The sequence below is a fragment of the Olea europaea genome, unplaced genomic scaffold (assembly GCF_002742605.1).
Source record: "Olea europaea var. sylvestris unplaced genomic scaffold, O_europaea_v1 scaffold1404, whole genome shotgun sequence".
In the NCBI taxonomy this organism is placed as follows: Eukaryota; Viridiplantae; Streptophyta; class Magnoliopsida; order Lamiales; family Oleaceae; genus Olea; species Olea europaea.
This window is the reverse complement of record NW_019231564.1, coordinates 166,881-176,149: the sequence shown is the minus strand read 5'-3', so window position 1 is coordinate 176,149 and position 9,269 is coordinate 166,881. Positions and strand designations below refer to the sequence as shown.

The window sequence follows — 9,269 nt, the reverse complement described above, 5'->3', positions numbered from 1 at the left end:
GTATATAGGAATTCAGAGGAAATCAAAAAGTGAGAAAGTTACACAAAAGGGTTTAAAATTTGAATCAATTAGTTTCAATGATTTTAGTAACTAAAGATTCAAGATTTTCTATTTGCTCTTCTATAGATAGAGAAAAAAGTAGAAATAGAGTAAAAATAAAAAGTTGTATTATTGTAACAAATAGGGAGATGCGGAAAATAAGACTCCCCGCCTTGGAAATGAGAAAATATACTAAAAAGAAAATTGAGTATCTTTTGTTTATTCTTTTGTCAACAAAAAGAAAGTATTTTTTTTTTTTTTTGAATTGAATTGAGAAAGGTAAACAGAAGAATTCTTATTCTACATATTCTAAGAGCGGAGCGAATTCCATTTCATATTGATTAACTCAATAGGTAATGGAATTCATTAATTTGATTTTCGAAATGAGTCAATTTTTTGAGTCAAGTCGATTCAGATTATTCCAACGTTTTATTACTTATTTTTTTTTCGCACAAAAAAACTTTTTGAATTCCCGGTAGAAAGAGATTTCCCTAAGGAAAATGCTTTTAACGCTGTCCCGTATCCTTTCCTTTTCCAAATATTTTTACAAATACGTTATTTTGATGTAGAAGTATGTTTTTTCGGAACTGTCATTTAAATACAAATTAAGAGATTACTCATTGTTATAGCTGGATGTGAAAGACATCTATTATTCAAAATGAATCCGTAGTTTCCTATTCATTAGGAATTTCTTTTCTAGAAAATATTTTGTTATAAAATAAAAAGAAAAAAAAAATAGATAGGTTAAAGATATGTGAAAATGACATAAAATATTACTAAAAATAGAAAAAAGAAGAAGAATATGCTTTTTTCTATTAACTGGTCAAACTCGGTAAAAATATAGCTAATTTGAATTGAATTTTCAGAGACTAGTAATTAATCTTTTTCTTTCATATGGTTTGACCAATTGTAACTTCTTGATTTGAATATTTGGAATATTTAGTAGAATAAGTAAGAATAAAAAATTAGAAAATTTTATTTAAATTAGTGGATATCTTGATTTTTTTATTGACTTCTTTCAAAAGAGATAAGATCCGATGAATCGGAAACAATTAATTAAAAAACTTTTTTTATGGAACAGACATCAATATGCGTGGATCATACATTTTGTTCCACTTCCAGTTCCTATGTTAATAGGAGTCGGACTTCTTCTTTTTTCGACGGCAACAAAAAATCTCCGTCGTATGTGGGCCTTTCCGAGTATTTTATTGTTATGTATAGTCATGATTTTTTCAATTAATCTGTCTATTCAGCAAATAAATAGTAGTTGTATCTATCAATATGTATGGTCTTGGACCATCAATAATGATTTTTCTTTAGAATTCGGCTACTTGATTGATCCACTTACTTCTATTATGTCGATTTTAATCACTACTGTAGGAATTATGGTTCTTATTTATAGTGATAATTATATGGCTCATGATCAAGGATACTTGAGATTTTTTGCTTATATGAGTTTTTTCAGTACTTCCATGTTAGGATTAGTTACTAGTTCCAATTTGATACAAATTTATATTTTTTGGGAATTGGTTGGAATGTGTTCCTATCTATTAATAGGGTTTTGGTTCACACGACCTATTGCGGCAAATACTTGTCAAACAGCGTTTGTAACTAATTGTGTAGGGGATTTTGGTTTATTATTAGGAATTTTAGGTTTTTATTGGATAACAGGTAGTTTCGAATTTAGGGATTTATTTGAAATATTAAATTACTTGATTTATAATAATAAAGTCAATTCTTCATTTGTTACTTTGTGTGCCGCTCTATTATTTACCGGTGCACTTGCTAAATCTACACAATTTCCCCTTCATGTATGGTTACCTGATGCTATGGAGGGACCTACTCCTATTTCGGCTCTTATACATGTTGCTACTATGGTAGCAACGGGAATTTTTCTTGTATCTCGCCTTCTTCCTCTTTTTATAGTTATACCTTATATAATGAATTTAATCTCATTCATAGGAATAATAACAGTATTATTAGGAGCTACTTTAGCTCTTGCTCAAAAAGACATTAAGAGGGGTTTAGCCTATTCGACCATGTCTCAATTGGGTTATATGATGTTAGCTCTAGGAATGAGGCCTTATCAAAGTGCTTTATGTCATTTGATTACTCATGCTTATTCTAAAGCATTATTATTTTTAGGGTCTGGATCTATTATTCATTCAATGGAAAATATTATTGGCTATTCTCCAGATAAAAGTCAGAATATGGCTTTATAGGTGGTTTAACAAAACATGTACAAATTACTCGAATGTCTTTTTTATTAGGTATAATTTTTCTCTGTGGTGTTCCACCTCTTGCTTGTTTTTGGTCAAAAGACGAAATTCTTAATGATAGTTGGTTGTATTCGCCGATTTTCGCAATAATAGCTTGGACCACAGCAGAATTAACCGCATTTTATATGTTTCGGATATATTTACTTACTTTTGAAGGGCATTTAAATGTTCATTTTCAAAATTACAGTGGCAAACAAAATACCCCTTTCTATTCAATATCTCTATGGGGAAAAGGGGGTTCCAAAAGAATTAACAAAATTTCTCATTTATTAAAAATGAATAATAGTAAAAGTTCTTCTTTTTTTTCAAAAAAGACATATCGAAGTGATAAAAATGTAAGAAACAGGGTAGGACCTTTTATTACTATTGTTCATTTTGAGAATAAAAAGGATTATTCCTATCCTTATGAATCCGACAATACTATGTTATTTCCTTTACTTGTATTGGGCATCTTTACTTTGTTCGTTGGATCTATAGGAATTCCTTTCAATCAAGAATTGGATATACTAACCAAATGTTTAACTCCGTCTGTAAACCTTTTACATCAAAAGTTGAATGATTCGATCAATTGGTATGAATTTTTGAAAGATGCAATTTTTTCAATCAGTATAGCTTATTTCGGAATTTTTATAGCGTCCTTTTTATATAAACCTATTTATTCCTCTTTCAAAAATTTCGACTTAATCAATTTATATGTTAATACAGGTCCTAAGAGAAGTCTTTGGGACAAAATTCTAAATGGTCTATATAATTGGTCATATAATCGTGCTTATATAGATGCTTTTTATACAATATCCTTAACTGGGGCGGTAAGAGGATTAGTCCAATTAACTCATTTTTTGGATCGACGAGTAATTGATGGAATTATGAATGGGGTTGGTGTTATAAGTTTCTTTGTAGGAGAAGGTATCAAATATGTAGGGGCGGACGCATATCTTCTTATCTTTTCTTCTATTTACCTTGTGTATCAATATTTTTATTAGGTCTTTATTTTTCGGTTTTTGATAAGTATTTTGAATTTGGAATTGTCGTGATTTTCATTGATATTCATCAGATAAGAATCTTCATAAACTGGGCTATTTTTTGAGCCTGTCTTTGTTAATCGAAAGTGGAATTCATCCTGTGTTTTTTCCTTTCCATTCACTTGGATTTCTTTCATTTCATCGATTTTATTCGGATCCTCCTTTTCTTCCAAAAAAAAGGAAGGAGAAGGATCTTCTTCGACAAATCTCTCTTGTTCCTGTTTAGTCTCCTTCATTTCGTAAGCTGTTTCTATTTGTACATCTCTTTCTTCCTCACTTTCCACCTTTTCTTCCATGTTTGAGGTTTCTTTCCATTTCTTAGTAAGAATGGGCGACGGTATTCTGCCTAAATAGTAGACACAGGTAAGAAATAAAAGAATACTAAAGATCCAAGCCATAGAATTTCTCAATTCTGACACAAGGTACTTATTAGATCGAATGTACTTATTCGATCTAATAGAATGATTTTGTCGTATCCAGACTAATACCAATCTAGGCCATTTCATGAATAAAATGTGCCCAATTAACCAACCAACGAAACTACTTGTTACAAATAACATCTTGTTGTTGCATCAAAACATATAAATGTTGACTAATCTGGCTAACATTGAACTTAGTAAAATGAAATGGTTGAATAATTGAAAAATGAGATTATTCATGCTAAAATTACGCATTGAATTTCTGGTAGTAGATCCATAATCAAAAAAGTGTTTGTGATTGTTCCAGAAGAAATGAAACAAAATATATGGTAAAGCAAGGGCATTTATTGTATGAGGTCTGCCCAATGGTAGATGCAAAGGCGCATAATAGATCGATGTGAACATCATGAGCTATCCTATAATAAAACCAGTTGTTGCTGATACCTTCTTCTCGGTTCCTTCTTCCATAACTTGAGCTCAAAGAAGGAAGAGATGAGAGGGCCTTATGGAGAATGTGGTAAAAAAATCTATAATAAAGTCCGACCACAACGACCGAATTGATTATCTTCATGCATAAAGATACTAGATTACTTAGTAGAAAAGATTGAAAAACCATTTCAAACCTCTCTTATTTTTTTTCTATTGCAATTTCTGGATTATTATATGATGATTTTTGAACTTTCCATATATAGAAAAGGAATAGAAAGAGATAGACTAGAAACAACATCTGTTATGTCAATGACACCAAAGGGGTGTTAAATGAATGGAATTGGGATATGGATGGAATATAATGAAATAGAGCCACTTTGAGGTTCCCTTTGAAATAAGACATGGAAGGGATCCACTCGATGAAGTTCTAAGAGTTACAAAGGAATCTTCGAGCTCATATTGGTCATGGGTTAAGAACGGGAATTGAACTCTATGAGATCTAATCTCCTGTTGTTCCTCAGTAGCTCAGTGGTAGAGCGGTCGGCTATTAACCAATTAGTCGTAGGTTCGAATCCTACTTGAGGAGATTTGATTCATTCTGAATTAACGAATTCAGAATAAAGGGGCTTGCTTTGATCATTAAGAGAAGGTAACATGTTTACTGTCTTTGTTTCTATCTCATCGTATCACATTCTGTTATGTGAGATTTGAAAATCATCGTCAATACCTCGTGTAGGTCCATGATAATCCTTTGTTCTATAGCCCTCGGGCTATTTACAACTAGTCAATTAAGAATTCTCAGATGTACTAGCACTGCATCTTTGATACAGTCATCTATTCTCTGAGAGTTCACAATTGTTGCGAGCAAACATATTAGTGATGATGAAGGCATTTTTGTTATGCTATTAATACTTGTACTTGCTCTACTATTCTGCCTAAGCCTCGTTAAGAAAGAGTTATGGGGCGTAAAACAAAAAAAATACGTGGATGGGCCGGGGGCATACTATTTGTAATGATTCCATCATTCATGATAAATAATAAATAAAAAGAAAAAGCCATTCCAAAGATCCACACCCAAGTTCCATAGCTTTTGGTCCGCTATCCTGATCATGATTTTCCTATCCCCAGAGGGAAAGGTACTTCCCTTTTGTTTGGGGCCGATTGTGGGCAAGGAAGGATTCGAACCCTCGGCACCGTGGTTGGTAGCCATGTGCTCTAATCCTATGAGCTATAGGCCCCACCTCGTTTCCACTGGATCTATTCCGGGAGTACCCTAAAAAAAGGAACATTTCCTCTCTCCTCCCCAGCCATTTCATTTCGGGTTAAGAAGATGTGAAAGCACGTTTATCTCTATAAGAACAGTGCATTTCAAGGTGTGAAGTGGAAGAGAAGGGATGTAATAATTGGGGTTTTGAATAAGACAACCTTTTGATTTTTCATTTTTTTTTGGTTGAAAAAGGAATAAGAATGAGAGGTGTTAAGCTTTTTATCATCCTGGCGTCGAGCTATTTTTTTGCAGGACTTTCCCTACAGTATCGTCACTGTAGTAGAGTTTAACCACCAAGTTCGGGATGGATTGGTGTGGTTCCTCTACGCCTAAGACACCAAAATAACGAACCATGAACGAAGAAAGGCATGAAAAAAAAGCCTATTAGCTAGTGATTGTGAGGCCCCAATTCTTGACTGGAGGGGGCACTAAAGGCCTCTGCCTTTCCATCCCTTGGATTGATAGAGAGGGAGGGTAGAGCTCTTGGTTTTTTCATGTTGTCAAAGATTTGAACAATGGTTTTTCGTGTTGTCAAAGATTTGAACAATGAAAATAGAAGGCGAGTGATTGATCGAATTGATCAGGTCATGTAGGAACAAGGTTCAAGTCTACTGGTCTGCTAGGATGCCTCAGCTGCATACATCGCTGTACTTCCACTTGAAACCTATCGTAATGATAAATAGCTCGTCTCGTTGTGACCTTCCCTTGAATTCTCAAAACTTTTGTCGCTCTCTCCCCACGGGGACAGAGAACCCATCGCTGTCTTAGTTGTGCTACCGGAAGCTCTAGGAAAGTCGGAATAGGAGAGCACTCATCTTAGGGTAGGCTTACTACTTAGATGCTTTCAGCAGTTATCCGCTCTGTACTTGGCAACCTAGCATTTACCGTGGGCATGATAACTGGTACATCAGAGGTACGTCCTTCCCGGTCTTCTCGTACTAGGGAAAGGTCCTCTCAATGCTCTAACTCCCACACCAGATATGGACCGAACTGTCTTACGACTTTTTGAACCTAGCTCACGTAATGCTTTAATGGGCGAACAGCCCAACCCTTGGAACATACTATAGCCCCAAGTGGCGAAGAGCTGACATCGAGGTGCCAAACCTTCACGTCGATGTGAGCTCTTGGGGAAGATCAGCCTGTTATCCCTAGAGTGACTTTTATCCGTTGAGCAACGGCTCTTCCACTTGACACTGTCGGATCACTAAGGTTGACTTTTGTCCCTGCTCGACGGGTGGGTCTTGCAGTTAAGCTTCCTTCTGCCTTTGCACTCAAGGGCCAATCTCTGTCTGGCCCAAGGAAACCTTTGCATGTCTCCGTTACCTTTTGGGAGGCCTACGCCCCATAGAAACTATCTACCTGAGACTGTCCCTCGGCCCGTAGGTCCTGACACAAGGTTAGAATTCTAGCTCTTCCAGAGTGGTATCTCACTGATGGCTCGGGCCCCACGAAAGGAGGTCTTCTTTGCCTTCTACCTAACCTGCGCAGGAAAGGCCCAAACTCAATCCCAAGAAACAGTGAAAATTCATAGGGTCTTTCTGTCCAGGTGCAGGTAGTCCGCATCTTCACAGACATGTCTATTTCACCGAGCCTCTCTCCGAGACGGTGCCTAGATCATTACGCCTTTCGTGCGGGTTGGGACTTACCTAACAAGGAATTTTGCTACCTTAGGACCGTTATAGTTACAGTCGTCGTTCATCGGGGCTTCGATCGTCGCCTCCCTTATCATCAGGTCACCAACCTCTTGACCTTCCGACACGGGGCAGGCGTCAAACCCCATACATGGTCTTACGACTTTGCAGAGACCTATGTTTCTGGTAAACAGTCGCCCGGGCCTTGTCACTGCGACCCTTTTTGTGAGGAGGCACCCCTTTTTCCCGAAGTTACAGGGCTATTTTGCTAAGTTCCTTAGAAAGAGTTATCTCGCGCCCCTAGGTATTCTCTACCTACCCACCTGTGTCGATTTAGAGTACAGGTACCCTTTGTTTAAAGGTCGTTTGAGCTTTTCCTGGGAGTATGGCGTGGGTTACTTCAGCACCGTAGCGCCTGGTACTCGAACATTGGCTCGAGGCATTTTCTCTACCTCTTCTAACCCTAAAAAAGTAGGGGCACCTTCGTTCTTGAACCAATAACCAGCTTTCGACTAACGAGCCTCCTCCATCCCTCGAGACCAATAAGGGGTAGTATAGGAATATTCACATGTTGTCCATTGACTATGCCTTTTAGCCTGATCTTAGGCCCTGACTCACCCTCCGTGGGCGAACCTTATCGAAGAACCCTTAAGTTTTTGGGGCATTGGATTCTCACCAATGTCCGGTTCGTCCATCACTGCTCGCACAGGGGCTTCCTTCTAAGGTAGAAGGCTCCCCTATCGATGTATTTTTACATCCCACAGCTTCGACAGATCACTTAGCCCCGTTCATCTTCAGCGCATGAGCGCTCCATCAGTGAGCTATTACATACTCTTTCAAGGGTGGTTGCTTCTAGGCAAACCTCCTGGCTGTCTCTGTACCCCATTTCCTTTGTCACTGAGCAATCATTTAGGGGCCTTAGCTGGTGATCTGGGCTATTTCCCTCTCGACGATGAAGGTTATCCCCTATCGTCTCACTGGCCGACCTTGACCCCTGTTATTTTGAGGTCATATCTAGTATTCAGAGTTTGCTTCGATTTGGTACCACTCTCACTGCCCATACCGAAACAGTGCTTTATCCCTAGATGTCCAGACAACTACTGCGCCTCAATGCATTTCGGGGAGAACCAGCTAGCTCTGGGTTCGAGTGGTATTTCACCTCTAACCACAACTCATCCACTGATTCTTTAACATCAGTCAGTTCGGATCTCCACTTAGTTTTACCCAAGCTTCATCCTGATCATGGATAGATCACCCAGGTTCGAGTCTATCAGCAGTGACAATTGCCCTATGAAGACTCACTTTCGCTATGGCTCTGGTGGTTTCCCTTAACCAAGCCACTACCTATGAGTCGTCGGCTCATTCTTCAACAGGAACACGGTCAGAGACTTGGCTCCTCCCACTGCTTGGGAGCTTACCGTTTTATATTCTATTTTACTCCCCGATGGGGTTTCTTTTCACCCTTCCCTCATGGTACTACTTCGATATCAATCACCCAGGAGTATTTAGCCTTGCAAGGTGGTCCTTGCCGATTCATACGGGATTCCACATGTCCCATGCTACTCAGGTTAGAGCGTAAGCTAGTGATACTTTCGGCTACTGGACTTTCTCCATCTAGGGTGCAGCACGACACTTGTATTGCTCTCCCACAACCCCATTTTCACGGTTTAGGCTGCTACCATTTCGCTTGCCGCTACTATGGGAATCACTTTTACTTTCTTTTCCTCTGGCTACTAAGATGTTTCAGTTTGCCAGGTTGTCTCTTGCCTACCCATGGATTTAGCAGTAGTTCGAAAGGTTTCCCTATTTGAAAATCTCCAGATCTATGCTTATTTTCAACTCCCCGAAGCATTTCGTCGATTACTACACTCTTTCTCGTCTGGGTGCCTAGGTATCCACCGTAACCCTTTCCTCATTTGAACCTCACCCTTCTAAGGCTATGCCATCCTAAGGTATTGCTAAATAGATAGATCTTATCAATGTCCATGAATGATAAATCATAGATCAAACCACCGAAAAGGAAAAATTGGGTGCTATCATTAGTTTTGTATCGGCTAAGTTCATGAGTTGGAGATAAGCGGACTCGAACCCCTAACATCTGCCACAGGGTAAACCACTGTCTCTTAGGCCCCCCGACTAATTCTACCATAGAGGCCGATGATAGACAATAACTCCCCCCCCCC

At 38.3% G+C, this 9,269-nt stretch overlaps 1 non-coding gene and 1 pseudogene across 1 annotated transcript; both read left to right on the top strand.

The window, feature by feature from the left end:
* Positions 1-4,702: 4,702 nt before the first annotated feature.
* On the top strand, positions 4,703-4,774 carry TRNAN-AUU. Its single transcript has one exon. It is a non-coding gene; the product is annotated as a tRNA-Asn (tRNA).
* A 1,196-nt stretch (positions 4,775-5,970) lies between these two features.
* On the top strand, positions 5,971-8,277 carry LOC111375704 (annotated as a pseudogene).
* Positions 8,278-9,269: the final 992 nt, after the last annotated feature.